General features: G+C 42.9%; 1 pseudogene; it reads right to left on the reverse strand.

Moving 5' to 3' along the window:
• Positions 1 to 11,442: 11,442 nt before the first annotated feature.
• On the reverse strand, positions 11,443 to 11,509 carry LOC128781150 (U4 spliceosomal RNA; annotated as a pseudogene).
• Between the last annotated feature and the right edge of the window lie 7,332 nt (positions 11,510 to 18,841).

The raw sequence follows: 18,841 nt of genomic DNA on the forward strand, positions 1-18,841 counted from the left end.
CTCTTTTCTGTGCCTTCTGCATTCTTGGAGCGAATGGAAATTTCTCTCCAAAAAGAAAAATTCAGAAAGACAAACTAAACGGCTGTACAAAGGTGCAAGGTACAGTGAGCACTGCGGATGAATCACCACTGTGCAGCCAGGATGGAACCGTTTTTTCCAGGTCACCAAACAGAAACGTGCGCTCTCGCCTTATCCTGAAGCTTACGTGTCTTCTGCTGACAAACTCTGGACTCTTTCCCTTTGGTGGACCTTTCAGCTGGTCTGATGGGGAATGGTACCTGTTGCCTGTCACCTGCTAGTTTTCCACATGGAACTCCTTCTGCGGGACTCCCTCGATATCCCAGCACATAAACGACCTGATCTCCTTTGGATGGAGACTGCCCTTTGGAGGGGCGAGTGGTGGTTCCTTTCTTTCCCCACAATCTGTCCCATTCCACGTTATTCTAAAACAGCAACGACCCATCCCCTACTCACTATTTCACCTGAAAACTAACCAGATCCCTTATGTTTCACCGGAGAAATGCATGTGGATATGTGGTCAAGAACCATCCCCCACCCCCTGCTTAACTTCTGTGGAACAAAAAAGTCAAAGGGATAATGTAACACAGCTGGTACAAACGATTTTCAAAGTCCGATTAGGATGCTTTCTGTACGTTGCCTGTCTCCCTGGTGTCGCAACATGATCTGTCCTCAGTGAACGTCTGTCCTTTATGGCTCTCCACTGCACCTGCGGTGCTACACCCGTGGAGCAACTGCACACGAGGAACCTCCAGCATGACACTTGGCAATCCGCTTCTGACACGTGCCATCCTTCACAGTGCCTACTCCATGCAAACCACAGAGCTTTTTTCCCTTAAAGTTGTGCTTCTACCTTTCTGGACGTGACAGAGCCTAATGTGCCAAAAACATAGCTCACAGTCATCCATCTTCAGTGTGAAAATGGACACACACATATTCACCAGTTTGGATGGGGTTTTTTACACACAAGCATATACGACAAGTCTCACAAAAGATTCTAAAATAATGGCTTCAAAGAACATTAAACACAACTACATGGGACCGGAGTCACTTGACAGGCAGGGGTGGGGGCAAAAAAACTTTGTGGCCACGCCGATTTCATGCAATATTCAACCAGCCTCAGAGCATCCAAATCCTGTGTTCTTGGACCTCATAGCACTTAGGCTGCCATTCACTGAGAATGGATGACTAGAAGGTTCTATCCTTCCGAAATTATGAAATGGACTCCTACTGAACCTCTGAAGTGAACCACCATTGGAATGACAAAATAACTTGACCTGAGGATAGTGAACATGCTCCGTACCAAAACTTGAGAAAGAAGTCTTTACTCTTAAATGCTCAGGTTAGAAACAGAAGCTGGAAATATACACATTGTGCACCCTTATGAGGAACCTGAAGTACTAAACAAACTCCAGGCAAACGGAAGGAAATGAGCCTGTAGACACGTCTGGAACGGCATAGACATAAAATACAAGCACGGGTATTTTATTTTTTTTTACCTCTTGGTGGAGAATTTTAAGTAAACTGTACCTGAGCATTGTTTAAAGAAGCTGCAACGGACAAAGCAAATGACAGATGAATTTCAGGCACACTTGCACTTGTAGAAATCTGAATCTATTGCGCTACACAGCGAGATCTGAAAATGTCACATAAAACCCGATTATTGGTCCCTGGATGGAAATCTGGAGACAGGTCACAAGGTAATTGGACAGAGCTGACATTGGGACATTTTCAAATGCACGTGTAAATACCACGGTCTTGAAAAGTCACTGATTCTCCACTGGGTTTGACCACTTTTCCTGCAGCCCTACACTAGGATGTCATTCCCGAAAATGACCACGAGAGGGCAGCAGATACCAAGAGATGGAACGCAAAGCCTACTAATGGCCTGGCAGAAAGGGTCCTTGCCTTTTTGCCCTGAGATACAGTGACGGGCACGCTTTTCATTGTCCCCCCACAACATAACTGCACAATGTCTTCACCATTTTCTTTCACTACCCTCTGCCACATTCTTGGGATTACACCATTCCGTCGTCCCACAACATGGTTCTCTTTTGGAGCAGAGAACTCTTCCAGCTGTCTGATGCAGTCTTCCAGGGAATGGAAGTTTCTCTCCATAAAGAAAAATTCAGAGACGCGAACTAAATGGCCGTGAGAAAGAGCACAGTCTCTGAGTACTATGGAGGAATCGGGACTGCACAGCCAGGCTGGAAGCGTTTTCTCTGGTCACCAAAGAGAAATGTGCTCTCTCACCTAATCCTAACCTTCCGCATATTCTGCTGACAAATTCCAGACTCTTTCCTTCGGGAGAAGCTTTCAGTTAGTATGATGGGGAATGATACATGTAGCCAGGAACCTGCTGGCTTTCTGAAACGAGCTCCTACTGCAGAACTCCCTCCAGAAACCACCACAAGGCCATCATCACCTCCTTTGGACAAAGACCGGCCTTTGGAGGGGCGAGTGGTGGTTCCTTCCTTTGCCCACCGTCTCTCCCGTTCCACATGATTCTCAAATAGCAGAGATTCATGCTACACACACACATACACACACTTCATGGAAATGGAACATTTTCCTCACGTTTCAGTGGAGAACCACTTGTGGAAATCTGGTCAAGAAGCCTCTCCCACCATATGGCTTCACTCCTGTGGAACCCAAACGTCCATGCGATTGACATAACCATGCTGGTGCAAATGATTTTCAAAGCCTGATTAGGATACTTTGTTGCCTGTCTCCTGCCTCCCTGCCTGTCTCTCAGTGAACGCCTGGTGTTGAGGGCTCTCCACTGCACCTGGTCTGCCTACCCCTGGGACAAATCTCCACTGTGAAACTTCACAATCCACTTCTGACACGTTCCGTCAGTCACAGCATCTTCTCCACACGCACCACAGATCTTTTCTTACCAGGCATGTGTCCTGACTGGGAACCCAACTAGAGACCCCTTTGGTTTACAGGACGGTGCTCCATCCAATGAGCCGTAACACCCAGGCACACATCTAGATTTTTTAAAAACTTGAACAGTCCCTTCTGATGAGAAGACATTCATAGAAATGGTACAATATAAAAAATACCAGAGAAGATGTTCAATGGCTATATCACGACACACTACCCCTTCCCAGACACTACAAAGGCTGTACTGAGAAAAACAAACTGAGAAATGTTGATGACCAAAAACAAAAATTAGGATGATTGACCATTTCTTTCGTGAATGTAAAATATTATAGACCTTGTATCAAATGGTTGGACATTTCCTCAAAAAAATGATCCCGTGTTCAATAACTCTACTTCAAAATATATAGCTGAGAAATTGAAAACAGATGTTATAACAAACTTATACAGGATTATTCATAACAGCACTGTTAACAACTGAAACATGGAAAGTATTCAAATGTCCATCCACATATAAATGAATAAACAAACTATGCTTATTCTGTCATGGAAAAGGGATTGGACCCAAAGGGGGTTTGCCCTGGAAAGGTCTCATGTGTGTAGATTCTTCACTTCCTGCAGCACAATTGCACAACACAAAGCCAAGGAATTTGAAGCGTTTGTACATTAAATCTAAGGACAGTGAAGCAAAGAAAGGGCTTCAGAGAGAAGAGGCATAATCACAGCAACAAGAGTGAGCATAGGCGGAACTGCTTCTTGGGAAACGGAAAAGTTAGACACAAAGAAGGCCCTTGGAGACAGGATCAGGGGTGAGCCCGGGACGAGCTGCTGCTGCCCACGGCTCTCCTGGCTGCGAGTCTCCTGGGGACCTTTGGAGAGAAGGAGAAACAGAGCGAAGATATGCAGCAAAGAAGAAAAGGGAAGGCGCACGTGTGCTCAACAAACAGTGCATGCTGGGTCCTTTTTTAAGGGTTTTACCTGTTTTCTAACATTGAGGACTTTACAGGAGGTCTTAGAAGACCAATCTGCACACAGTACTCTGACTTCCAGGGCTGTCCTTTCATGTGCTCATGCAACAAAATGAGCACACGGACTGATCAGGGTCCTTCTCTGGTGATTTCTCCCTCAGAAAAGTTACCAGAGAAGGGCTGGGACTGCGGTGGGTCTTCCCCTGGGTGGTCTGCAATGTGTAAACCATTTTTCTCAAATATCCTTGGTTAGGGAAGATAAGATCCTCATATTTATTACCGGGCTATAAATCATTGCTGTTACTCTGCTATCAAACTCACTTTTCCCATTCCACTACCAAGGAATTTCTCTACCTTTTTTACTAACCTGCCTCGACTCCATTCACTTGAGGATTCATTTTGGCATTGCATCGAACACAATGATCGTCCGTTGACAGACACCAGACACCAGAGCCAAACTCAGGATCCTGGACCCGGACCTTTGACTCTGAAACCTGGACCCTGGAGCGGACCCAAAACAACCAACACTCCAGGCCCAAAGCCCCAAACTCAGAGCCGTGTGCCCTCAACTTAGCCAGACCGTGAAGTCTGAAGGCCAAACACCAGATGCCAAGAACTGACATGGGACTCTTCATGCCAGACTCCACACACCAAAACCAAAAGCTTCATCTGCACGTGGACCTCACATGCGAGCCCAGGACACAGAGCCACAACCTAAGAGGTGCGAGACCGCAGACACACAACTGAATGCATTTTGACTCTGAAGCACAGGCCCTGGACACAAGACGCAGATCGATAACCAGGATGTCATGGCCAGAATTTTAAGTTAGGGCCAGACACCGGGCCCTGGTTGCCAGATGCCACTGGCAGAAGCTGAACCAGATGCTCCCATTGTAAACAACGCTGCCATTCAGTAAGATGAAACCCACGTCTCTCCAAATGCAAACTTCAGACTTTTACCAAACCAAGCAGCGATAGGCCAAAAGACAGAGCAAACAAAAAGGATGCTGACCTTGCAGGGCAGACGTCCATGATCTCTCACTTCCAACAGGTTCAGGAGTTAGCATTGTCTCGCCGTTCATTCCTCACCGGCAATTTTTCAAAACTGTGGGGGATTAAAAAGCAATTATTTTCCTCAAACCTTGTCGGCTCTAACACATGTGGGATAATAATCAAAATAACATAATCTGATCAATACAGGATATTCCACATTTCATATATGCATGAGCACAAACGAAGACCAGACAATGAGGTGATATCAGGGATAAAGGACATTTGGGAGGATGGGGAAACAGGGTCTTATAGAGGTAAAATGGGTGATAGGTAATTGATGAAAAGTGCAGCATTCGTGGAATGTGACTTTTTGGGAGGCAATCCTACAAACTACTCAACACAAGGTAAACTAATAAACTCTTCCAAATTTCATGACTGTGATCACTCAGTTGAGAAGAGGTTACTTTGCTAAACTTGATAAATCTTGTGGCAACAGCAGCAGACATGGCCTGAGAGAGCGACCGCCTGCCAGCAGGGCCTTGCACTGTGCACAGGGGGTCAGAGGACTGACTGTCCTTGTCCAGTGCAATGCGGACCATCCTCCTCTGCCTGCAGCCAGCAGAGGGCAGAGGGTCCCGCGAGTGCAAGGCACGTGACCCCGAAGCCACAACTGAGAGGCGAGCCACGGCCACACCGGTGGGATGATGAGATTTGTCATCTCACCTGACACATGAGATGGCAGCAGAGAGACACACTTGGGACAATTTTCAAAGGGAACATCCTGTGCAAAGGCGAGTTTTAACAAATTTCAAAGGACTGAAATTGTATACGGTATGTTTCTTTCTGTCGTTGCTGTTAATATAGAAATCAGGAACAAAAGGTAACTAGTATGGCCTGATACTTAAAAGTAACTACATACACGTCTCAGTAACATTGCAGTCAACATTCATTGATGTTCTAACTACACTCAACCACTTTTCCTGCTCACCTACTACTAACATGTTATTCCTGAAATGCCCACGAGAGGGCAGCAGAGATGCACACTTGGAACACTACTATTTGCTTGGCCAAAAGGTTCATTCGATTGTTAGGTGAAGACACAATGAAAGAGACGTTTTTCGTTTTCACCAGTAATCTCATTCAACAATGTATTCACCATTTTGTACCACTATTCTGCAATCTTTCAGGAATCTTCATAATTCCATCTTCTTGAAACTTTTTATCTTTTGGCCAAGCCGATACAAAGCCAGTTTCAACCAGCATTGCAGCACTGACATTATATACAACGTGTTTCTCTGAGTGCTCCTATTGCACTGAAGCTAGAATTCACTACAAATGGGTGACTGGAAAGTCCTTACGTTGGGTAGTTAGGGAATACACTCCTCAACAACCTCAGAAATAAAGCACAATTTCAATTACAAGATAAACTGAATGGTGATAAAGATACTGCATACCAAGACTTATGGAAAACATCTTCACCCTTAAATACACAGTATCAAATATAAAAGCTGAAGATATACAAGATTTGTGCCCATACTTAGAATCTAAAATAGTACATTAAATCTAGAAAAGTAGACAGAAATGTGCACATCGACATATCTGCAAGTGTATATACATAAAATGAAAGCACTTCTTTTTAACTCTTGGGGTAGTATTTTGAAAATTTTTTTCCTTGCTGTTAAAGTAAGCACCAACAAAGTCAATTAAAAATGCTTTTGAACCACACTTGGAACTTTTTTTAAAAAATAACTACAGTGAGCTATAATCCAGGTTTCAACAAATGTCTCACAAACTATTTATTGCTCTCTTTGCCATTGATCTGGAAACCAGTCACAAGGTAACTAGAAAGTCCCTGTATTTAGATGTTTTAAAACACACTTCTAAATCACCTTCCCAAAATAAATCACAGACTGGAAAATAATTTACGTAGAAAAATAATAAAAACCCTACATACCAAACCAAGATCTTTCTGCTGTCAAAAATGATAAAAGCCTCAAATTGTTTCTTAACCAAAGGTGACTTTTGCCCCCAAGGGGGCTTGAGGCAATGTGCTGAGTCATCCTAGATTGTCCTGAGAGGAAGGGAAGCCAGGGTGTGGGCAGTGAATAGAGGTCATGGATGCTAATAAGCACCTAAAATGCAGAGGACAATCACCCAGGAGAAGGATTTATGTGGCGCCAAAAGGTCCATAGTGCTGAGAATGACAAATCCTGTTCTGTATCCTGAAGACTCCATTAGAATACAAACAGCATGTCCCTTTGCATCCTATGTCTGAAATGCTGCCTTTCTTGGAACAGGAAGCATGGAAGCTAAAAGTTAAAGAATAACAAAGGCCAGCCATCTGACAAATGTCGGGGAGAAGTGTCCTAGACAATAGATCGGGAGGCAAAGGAAGACCCGTCCACTTAGGAGACCGAATCACACTGTGATTAAACACAGTACTCATTTGAGGATCCCTGCTTCTCTCCACTGCTCCTATGTCACTGTAATAACCTCTTCATAATGTCACTTAGAACAGAGATTCTTACTCTGTTAGATTCCACATTTCACCATCTCAAGTTTTCCTCTTTGAAAATGTGGACATTTGCCACACTCTGTGTTCCTCAGATTACCTCCCCGGGGCACATTCCCTGTAACAAAATACTTCTGATTTCTAGAACACCATGCTTCCAGGCCCTAAACTCATTTAAAATGCTAAGAAGGATGTTACTATTTTATTGAGTATGTATGATTAACAAAGAAAATTTTTCTGTCTCCTCACATTCCCTCACTTCCTGTGTTCTTTCAGGCTTTAACTATTTCTAAGTCACCTACAGCTACAACCATTTAACGATCATTATTGCATGAGAGCATGTTTACCTTCGTAACTCATGAGAATTGATGAAAAATAATCACAAATAGAATTTAGTGCAGTGATGGGAAAAATAACATGCAGAAATAAATATGTAGAAATAGTAAATTAAATATATAATTTTTTAAAACGACTCTAAAAAACAGGTAAAAAAACAACAACCTGGGAATAAACTTAACAACGACATACAGGATCTGTATGAATGAAATTGGAAATTGCTACCCAATAACAGAAACTTTAGCAAATGGAAAACATCATCTTGTTTTTGGGTTAAAAATGGGTATCATTGTATATCCATAGACCAAAGTTATCTATAACTGAAATATACTCTAGATAAATATAGAAAAGTGGTCCCACAAGAAGTGGTCAGCTAAATTGGGACCTGAGACATGTACCCCAGAAACAGTCTGGCCCCCTTTTCTGCTCCCCATAGGGTGGCTGTATCTACCTCCCAACCCCCCTCACCTCATAGCCCCTACGCAGCTCAGCTCCTGTCCCTGGATTGCGTTGCTTGCATCAGCTTAGGCTGTGAACAACACCTCGGGACCACAGCGACCAGCAGCCACCGGCAGCCCGCAGCACCTAACTTCCAGCGCGCGTGCTTGCTCATCTCTCCACCAGAATTGCGAGCCCCTCACGCCCCTCAGCCTAAATTTGCCTCCCACCAAGCCCCACCCACATCTGCGGCCCCCTCTCACCTCCAGCCCAGTCCTGCCTCTGACCTCAGACAGGCCCCGCCCCTCATCTGTAGGTTTCATTTTTAGTGGTCCATTTCAACCAAAACAGCCAGGAATCAAGTATACTTGTGAACATGCTGTTTAATGAAGAAATACATTAATAGTATGTACTTTATAAAATTAAGGACAACTCTGAAAAAGAACTTGTTCAGACAATAAAAAGACAAGACACAAACTGGAAGAACATGTCAATTACCTAAAACATAGGGTGAAAGAAGATTGAAAGTGAAAGAATGGGAAAAGATACACAGGATGCTGCAAAAGCAGCTTTACAGTTGTTCACATGGAAAATAACATCATAATTATTAAATAATAAGGCAACATTAAGCTTGGTCTCTCTAAACCTGCTTTTGCCCACCCTGTATTATGGAAACATAAACCACATGAAAATTACATAATAACATGCAGTAGACTTTAAAGTGAAAAGCATGACTACAGAGGATAAGTACTTCCTATAAAAAAGTTTAATTTACCCGGAAGATCCAAATTCACCATGTACTTAATGTCATAAACTTAAATTATATAGAACACAGACACAAACAAAAATTTATAATACTAATAGATTTAACAAACCTATCTCATCAGGAATACAGCATTCCTCTTTCAGAAACAAGAGACCACCTCAAAAAATTCAATGAGAATATGACAAACACCATGAGCAGCAAATTGGATTCAACATTCACAGATAACCGACTATACACAGCTTTTCCTGCTGGCCGGCCCTGAGGTGTTATTCCCAAAATGACCACGAGATGGCAGCAGAGATGCATGCTTACAACGTTTTTTACATTGACCATATTGTAATGAAGTTTTAAAAAAATTTCCAAGCATTGAAATTACATGAAGTTTCTCGCTCTCACTGTAGATAATTTAGAAGCCAGTTGTAAATGTCACCAGAAAATTCTTACACTTACAAGATATGAAATACACTTCTAAATATCCCTCTAAATGAATCACAATTGAAGTTTAAAAATCATTCCAACTGAGTATTTAAAATCATGCATTAAAAATGTATGTGAAAACACAGTGACAAATCTGCACATTAGTGGGAAACAGTTGCAAATTCACATGTTCTGTATCCATATTACAAACCCAGAAAAATAAATTAAATCCAGAGAAAGTAGAAGAAAGGAAATAGGCAAGGAGAGATGTCTGGAAGGGTATATAGTTAAAACAATAGCAGTTGTTACCTGTTTGGGTAGGATTTTGAATTAATTTTTATTTTTCTCTATAATTTAAGTAAGCTGCCACAAAAAAAGGCAGTCTCAGTTTGGGTACAGAGAGAGAGAGAGAGAGAAGGTAAAAGAGGAAAACTTGGCATAATTTAAGAATAAAAATAACCTACACAGCTCTGGTGACAACACCAGAGGCCTTTTCTCTGCTCACCCAGCCCTATCTCCTCACTAGGAGGGACCCTTTTTCCAATGTGCGTTTCTTTGTTTGCAAATGCAGCCGAGCAGAGAGGAAATGGCAGGACCAGACCAGAAAGAGCAGAGAAACGCTGAGCAGCACAGGGTGAGGGGGAACTTGCCCTGGGGCTGCCTCACTTCAGGGCCCCCTCACAACCATGATGCTTTCACAACTAAGCAGCAGCACCACTGGGCTGACCCACAGAGGTGCTGCCTTATGATTCACCTGGAACAACCGAGCTTCCTAACAGCCTTGCTGCGCTTACAACCATTACTTTCAAAACGGAGCTATTTGCACTACATAACGTTTCCTTCTTCCCCACACCCCAACTCCGGAACTCCTGCTGGCATTGAATTGGAGCCAATGAACATCACTTCACAGATGCCAGATGCCACAGACAGACTCAGGACAGAACACAGGCCTGAGGGGGGACAGAACCTGGACCCAGGAGCAGACCCAGAACCAAAAGCTGAACCCCACACCCCGGCCCCAATCCCAAAACCATCCCTACAACCCAGGTCAGATCATGGATCCTGAATGCCATACACTGGACACCAGACACTGACAGAGAACCCTGGACACCAGGTTCCATACATCAGACCCTACAGCCAGAGCTGCACCAACATCAACAACAAACACCAACTCAGGACATGAAGCCACACCATAAGAGACTCCAGATCCCAGACACACAGATTCAACCTCAGGCCACAGACCCAGGACACAGAACCCAGATCTGTAACCAGGACCCCACAGCCACACTCCAGGGTTACGGCTGGACAATGGAGCCCAGTTGCCAGATGCAGGAGCAGAACCGAGTCCTCACAATGTAAACAGAGCCAGGAGCCCATAAAAAACATTCCTGAATCTCTAACTCCAAGCAGCTGGCCTCAGAAACAGGTTTTCATGCCAATGTAAGTATACAAGAGAAGAAAATAACTCCCAGCACTACTAAATTATACCAAGCCCTGCAGAAATAGACCAAAAAGGCTGACAGAGCAAAAAATAATAATAATGCTTACTTTCGCCAGGAGATGCCCATGATCTCTCAGAGACTAACTACACTTTCCAGAAGTTACTGTCCCAGCCATGAATGTCACATGGCTGGATAACCAAACCTGTGGGGATTAAAAAATTATTTTTTATCATACCTTCTACATTCTCACAGCTAAGATGACAATCAAATCAAATTAATCTGATTAATGGGAGGTATTCAATGTCTAATACATCGACAAGGGGAATTCACATTCAAATGAATACCAAATAAACTGAGGTGATATTGGGTATATAGGGTATTTTGGAATATGGAAGAACAGAGTCTTAGATTTCAACAGTGAAATGGGGGACATGCAGGTAATTTAGGAAAAAAGCCAGCATACCTGGCAGGTTGATTATTGTTGGGCAACTCCCAAAACTTTAAGACACGAGGAGACGGTAAGAGGGTCAACAGGCTCTTGCTAGGAGTGTCACTGTCTGAAGCTGAGGTGATGGTGCTGAAGCTCTCTTCCTAAACCAAACTGTGGCCACTAAACCTCTTAGGAAGAAATGAGATGACAATCCTAAGTAATTTCTCAGTCTTCCCTTCCTTTTAGCAATAATCGCGCCTCAGATAAACCTCTTTGGCTACGATACTGCCACTGCGCAAAGCTCACCCTTCCCTTCCTTAACAGCCAGTTTAAAATCAACGTGCCAAGTGCAAAATGCTAGCCCTCTTCATTGCCACCTTTGAAACTTCAAATACAAGTTGTATATCCACAAGCTACATGAGAACATTGTTCCATATTTCACTGATATAACCATTCTGTTCTGAGAATAAGTTACTTTACTTAAATTGTTACATCTTCCTTAAGTAAATGGTGACGTACATGTACTCCCCAAATTCACCTCATATTAAACACCTGACTGCTTGCTTACCTGGTGGAGAAACAACCTTTCCTGTGACCTCAACTATCTTTGGGCTGGTCTAATAATCCAACAGGTATGACACAAGTTAGCAAATGAAAATGGACAAATGTAAGATATGCATAGGCGGGAGAACCTCACTTACAGGAGAGAGTCAGAAACCCCACACGCAGAAGAGCATAAATGAGACAGCGATGATGTGAGGTGCCGTGGTTATTTTCTATGATAAAAATATCTCCTTACATATGTGGGAAAATATTTGTGATATAATACAAGGTGCTGGAACCACTGAACGGGAAAATTATTGGGCCCCCTACATGACATCCTCCACCAAGATCAATTCTTTAATTGATTTTACCATCCACTCATAACTAACATAAAACAGAGCTATCTGAAACATACCAAGAGATCTAAAGTGAAAGAATGGGGAAAATATAGTACACGAACATTAACCAAATGAAAATGATATCACATATAGTAGACTTGGAGGCAAAAAAAAACCCAAAACCCCACTACATATAAAAAGGAGTACTTCATATCAGTAAGTTCAATTTATCAGTTACTTTCAAATTTTTGTTCACTAAATAACATAAATTCAAAATTATATAGAACAGAGCTACAAAGAAAAATAGACTAATAATCATTATAGGAGATTTACCAAAACTCTCTCTGTTTCAGAACCGATGAAGCCCACAAAAAAATAGTAAAAAATATTTTTAGAAAAACATGAGAAGCAAATTGCATTCAATGTGCACAAGTCCTTCGCTACACCCCAAAACTGCAAATTACAGATGCTTTCCAAGTACCACGGAGACGTTTATAAAAACTGACCATATTGTAACATAAAGCAAGTTCCAACAAATTTTAAAGGACTGAAATGTGTGTGTGTGTGTGTGTATGTATATATACACACACACATATTTCTTGCTCTCACTGCCATTAATCAAGAAATCAGTAACAAGAGATAACTAGAAAGTACTTACATTTACAAATTACAAAATACACTTCTAAATGACCACCCCAAAATAAATCACAATTGGATTTAGAAAATAATTTGCATGGAATGATAGTAAAACCACACACCTGGGTACATCATCATTAAGTTACCCAACATTAACAATAAAGATATAATCTTAGAAGCAGCAACTGAAAGGAGAGATTTACCTACAAACGGGTGCCCATAATGCTATCAGCTGATTTCTCAAAAGAAACCTTACAGGCAAGAAGGGGCTGGAAAGAAGTATTCAAAGTCATGACAGGCAAGGACCTCCATCCAAGATGAGTCTATCCAGCAAAGCTATCATTCAGAATGGAAGGGCAGATAAAGTGCTTCCCAGATAAGGTCCAGTTAAAGGAGTTCATCATCACCAAGCTCTTATCCTATGAAATGTTAAAAGGACTTATCTAAGAAATTGAAGAACATCCACAACTATGAACAGTGAAATGACAACAAACTCACATCAACAACTGAACCGAAAAGAAAACCAAAACTAAGCAAACAACTAGAACAGGAACAGAATCAGAGAAATGGACTTCACATGGAGGGATTTCAGTGGGGAGGGGGAGGGGAGGAATAGGGGGACAAAGGTACAGAGAAGAAGCAGCATAATTAGTAGGCACAAAATAGATGGCGAGAGATGAAAAATGGTATAGGAAACAGAGAACTCAAAGAACTTATATGTACAACACATGGACATGAATTAAGGGGAGGGAGGAATGCTGGAAGGTAAGGGGTGCAGGGAGGAAGGGGGAAAAGGGGGGGGAATTGGGGAAACTGTAATAGCATAATCAATAAAAACTTTTTAAAAAAAACAAAGTAAGTAAATACATAAATGTAAAAAACTAAATAACTCGACAAGACTGATGGCAAAGATGCTCTGTATGAAAACTTGAGAAAGAAATCTTTACCCTTGAATGCACAGGTCAGACACAGAAGCTGGAAATGCACAAGTTTTGCACCTGTGGGAGGAACCTAAAATAGTAAACCAAGTGCAGGCAAAGTGGAGGAAACGAGCCCGTAGATATGTCCTCGGGGGCACGTACATAAAATGAGAGCGCTTGTATTTTACTTTACTTTTTTTTGCCTCTCCGTGGACAATTTCAAATAAATTTGACCTCCATGTTATTTAAAGAACCTCCGATGGAAAAAGAAAATTACAAACGATTTTCAAGCACACTTGGCACTTGTAAAAACCTGCCTCCAATACGCTACAAAGCCAGTTCCAAAAAACGTCACAGAAAATACATTTATTGCTCCCTCGGCCGATATCTGGAGACCAGTTGCAAAGTAACTACACAATCCTGACATTTAGACGTCTTCAACTGAGCTTCTAAATTACACTACTATGAAAGTCAAAGGGATTCCCACTGGAATCAACCCCTTTTCCTGCGGACGTGCACTAAGGAGTCATTCCCCAAAACGGCCACAAGACAGTAGCAGAAACCGACAGATACAATGCGTATCGCACCAATGCCTTGGCTGAAAGGTTCCTTAGCTGTTTACGGTAAAATGCAACGACGGGCACACTTTTCATTTTCCTCCCAAATTAGAACTGCACAACGTCATCGCCATTCCTTTCCACTGCCCTCTGCCATCTTTCAGACAACTTCCCATTCCATCGTCCCACAGCACTGTTACCTTTAGCAGCACAGCTCTTCCAGGCGCCTTCTGCAGTCTTCCACAGAACGGAAATTTCTCTCCACTGAGAAATTCGGAATACTGAACTAAACGGCCATGCAAAGGTGCAATTTCTGGTGAGTACTGCTGATGAATCACGGCTGCGCGGCCAGGCTGGAACCGTTTCTCACTGGTCACCAAACAGAAACGTGCGCTCCCACCTCATCCTGAAGCTTCCCGTCTTCTGCTTCGACTCTGTCAACAGGAAGTGCATGCAGTTGGTCTTGCAGTGATGGGGCAGCACATGTTGCGAATTACCCCAAGAAGCACCTCCTACAGAACTTGCTCTGTTATCACCACATAGGCAACATCACCTGCTCTGGATGAAGACCGCCTTGTGGAGGAGCTGCTGGTGGTAGTTCCTTCATTTGCACACTATCTCTCCCGTTCCATATTATTCTCAAAGTTTAACAGTTCATACGCCCCTAGCAATTTGCTTGCAAGCAGAACAGTTTCCTTAGGTTTCACTAGAAAACCGCATATGGGAATGAGGTCAAGAAAGTCCCCCCCATCCCTTCAATATGTATGAAACCCAAACTTCAAAGCGATCCACATAATCATGCAGGTGCAAATGATTTTCAGTGCTCAGTTTGGATACTTTGAGTATGTCACCTGTCTCCCACATGGCATAACCTGGTCTGTCCTCAGGTAAGGTCTGGACTCAGTGGCCGTGAACTGCTAATGGTCTGCCATGCCCGTGGGGCACCTCTGTGCAAGAAATCTTGGGCGTGAAACTTGGCAAATCACTTTGACACATTTCATCACCTAAGGGAACCTTCTCCATACACACTACAAATCTTTATTTTGGCATTCCAGATGTGCTTTCAGCTTTCTTGAAATGACAAAGCCTCATGTGCCAAAACTGTTCCTATGTTCACCCATCTTCAGGATGAAAATGGTCACAACATCACTCAACGGTTTTGATGAGTTTTTTATTGAAACGCATGCTGGTATGACATCTGTCATGATACATTCTAACAGAACAGTTTCCCGTGAAGTTAAAGACAAGAACGCAATCCAGAGTCACATGAAGGGGCAAGACGGCAAAAGGGTGGTGGGGGCCATACTTACTTTTGGGCAAACCCGGTATAAAGACAGCTTGAACCAGAATTGCACCATTGAAATCAATTACAGTATGTGTTTTGCTATCGCAGCACTAAAGCTGGAGTTCACTGAAAATGGGTGACTGGAAAGTTCTCCTGCTTGGTACTTCTGAAATAGACTCCTACAGAACCTCCAAAATGAACCACATTGTGAGTTACAAAATGGTTTGAACTGAATGATGCTAAACATACTACATACTTAAACTTGAGAACAAAATCTGCACCCTTAAACACACGTGTTAGGCACAAGACCTCAAACTGTACAAGAGTGGCACTCATTTGAGGAACGGAAAAGAGTAAATGAAGCCAAGACACACTCTAGGAAACAGGCCTCTAGACATGTCTGGAAGGGCACGTACATAACATGATAGCGATTTGATTTGATTTTACCTCCGAGTGGAGATTTTTGAATACATTTTATTTTCCCCTTGTTTAAAGAAGCTGCAACACACAGACAAATTACAAAAAATTTCAAACAACTTAGACCTAGTAAAAACTGGACTCCATCATGCTAAAAGCCAGTTCCAACAAATGTCACATAATACACGTTTAGTGCTCCCTATGCCCTTAATCTAGAAGCCAATCAGAAAGTAACCTGACAATCCTTACATTTAGATGTCTTGAAATGCACTTGTAATTAACATTGCTGTCAAAAGTCATTGATATTCCACAGGAATCAACCAATTCTCCTGGGGACCCGCACTAAGGTGTCATTCCGCAAAACGGCCACGAGATGGCAGCAGAGATACACATTTGGACCACGAGTACTTTGATCTTTGCTGAAGGGTTCCTTTGGTTTTTACCAGGAGTTGCAATGACAGGCACATTTTTCATTTTCTACCAACAACATAACTGAACAACGGTTTCACCGTTTTCTTCAACCTCCCCCTGCCATCTGTCAGGCAACTTCACCATTCCGTCTTCCCCAAATATTGTTATCTGTTGAAACAGGGAACTTGTCCAGGTGCCTTCTGCAGTCTTCCAGGGAATGGAAACCTTTCTCCATTAAGAGAAATTCAGAAAGCCCGAACTAAACAGCCATGCAAAGTTGCGAGGCCTGCTGAGTACTGAGGACAAGTCACGACTGGGCAGCCAGGGTGGGAACACGTTGGCCTGGTCACCAAAGGGTAACAACACTCTCACCTTATCCAGAAGTTTCCCTGTCTTCTGCTGACAAACTGCTGGCTCTCCCTGGAGTGGTGCTTTCCGTTGGTTTAATCGGGAGCCATACCTGTTGAAAATAACCCACTGGTTTTCCGCAAGCATGTTCTAATAAAGTACTCCCTCCCGAACCAACCACATACATACTACCACATTCTTTGGACGAATATGGTCCTTTTCTTTTTTTTTAATATCCTTTTTCTTTGTTTTAAGATTGTATTTATTGGTTTTTACAGGGAGGGGTAGGGAGGGAGAGAGAAACATCAATGTGTCATTGCCTCTTGTACATCCACTACTGCGGTCCTGGCCCGAATCAGACCTGACTGGGATGTGTCCTGACTGGGAATCAAACTCTAAACCTTTGGTTTGCACACGGGCACTCAATCCACTGAGCCACACCAGCCAAGGCTGAAGATCCTCCTTTGGAGGGGCTGGTGGTGGTTCCCTTCATATGCCCATGATCTCTTCCATTCCACATTATTGTAAAATATCAACAGTTCTTCCTCCTCCTCACAATTTGTCTTGGAAATGAAACATTTTCCTTGTGTTTGATTAGAGAATCTCATGTGGTAATGTGGTCAAGAAGGATTTAATCCCACCTCCACCCACCCTACTTAACTTCTGTGAAACCCAGACTTAAAACAGACTACTGTAACTGTGCTGATACAAGGGATTTTCCACGCATGATTCGTAAACTTTGAGTATGTCACATGAATTCCATGTGCCATAACGTGGTCTGTCCTCAGTTCACATACGCCCTGGATGGCTCTCCACTGCAAGTGGTCCACCTACCCATGCAGCCACTGCACCCGAGAAACCTCCAGCATCAAAATTCCCAATCCACTTCAGACACGTCCCATCAGTCACAGCATCTTCTCCATAAATCTTTTCTTGCCTTACTCTCGTGCATGTACCTTTCTTGACATGACCAGCCTAAGTGGCCAAAAATGGTGCTTCTGTTCACCCCTGTTCACTGTGAAAAGGGACACACACACAATCACCACTTGTGATGAGTTTCATCACACACTGATATAATAGCTGTCACAATATAGTCTAATAAAACAGTTTTGAATAATGTTAAGAGCAAGTATGGGCGACCAGAGACAGGTGATGTGATGGGGTTGGGGGAGTGGGGTTACAGGCTGAACTGACTTGTGGCTGAACTGACTTTTTAGCCAAACAGACTTATTGGCCTAATGGACTTTTTCACTGAGCAGACTTTTTGGCTGAAGAGACCTTTTGGCGGACCCGATTTAAGGCAAGGTTTGACCAGCATCGCACCCTCAAAATCATATACAGTACATTTTTTACTCCCATAGCATTTATCCTAGTATACAGAGAGAATAGATGAATAGACAGTTTTGCTGTTCAGGACTTCCAAAATAGACTCCTACAGTAGCTCCAAAATGAACCACCATTTGACTTACATGACAACCTGACCCGAATGATGCTAAGGATGATATTACCAATTCTTCAGAAAAAAATCTTCACCCTTCAACACACAGGTTAGAAGCAGAAACTGGAGCCCTGGCTGGTGTGGCTCTGTGGATTGAGCGCCAGCCTGCAAACCAAAGGGTCATTGGTTCAATTCCATGTCAGGGCACATGCCTGGGTTGAGGGCCAGGTCTCCAGCTGGGAGCTGAGACAGGCAACCACACATTGAGGGTTTCTCTCCCTCCCTTCCCCTCTCTCTAAAAATAAATAAAATCTTTTTTTAATATATTTATTGATTATGCTATTACAGTTGTCCCATTTCCCCCCCCACTCCACTCCATCCTGCCCACCCCCCTCCCTCCCACATTCCCCCCCCCATAGTTCATGTCCATGGGTCATACTTATAAGTTCTTTGGCTTCTACATTTCCTACACTATTTTTACCCTCCCCCTGTCTATTTTCCACCTATCATCTATGCTACTTATTCTCTGTACCTTTACCCCCCTCTCCCCCTCCCACTCCCTTATTGACAACCCTCATGTTCTAGTTGTTTGCCTAGTTTGCTCTCGTTTTTGTTTTATGTGTGACCGTTAATAACTGTGAGTTTGCTGTCATTTTTACTGTTCCTATTTTTGATCTTCTTTTTCTTAGGTAACTCCCTTTAACATTTCATATAATAAGGGCTTGGTGATGATGAGCTTCTT

Source organism: Desmodus rotundus, chromosome 5, assembly GCF_022682495.2.
Source record: "Desmodus rotundus isolate HL8 chromosome 5, HLdesRot8A.1, whole genome shotgun sequence".
Classification (NCBI taxonomy): Eukaryota; Metazoa; Chordata; class Mammalia; order Chiroptera; family Phyllostomidae; genus Desmodus; species Desmodus rotundus.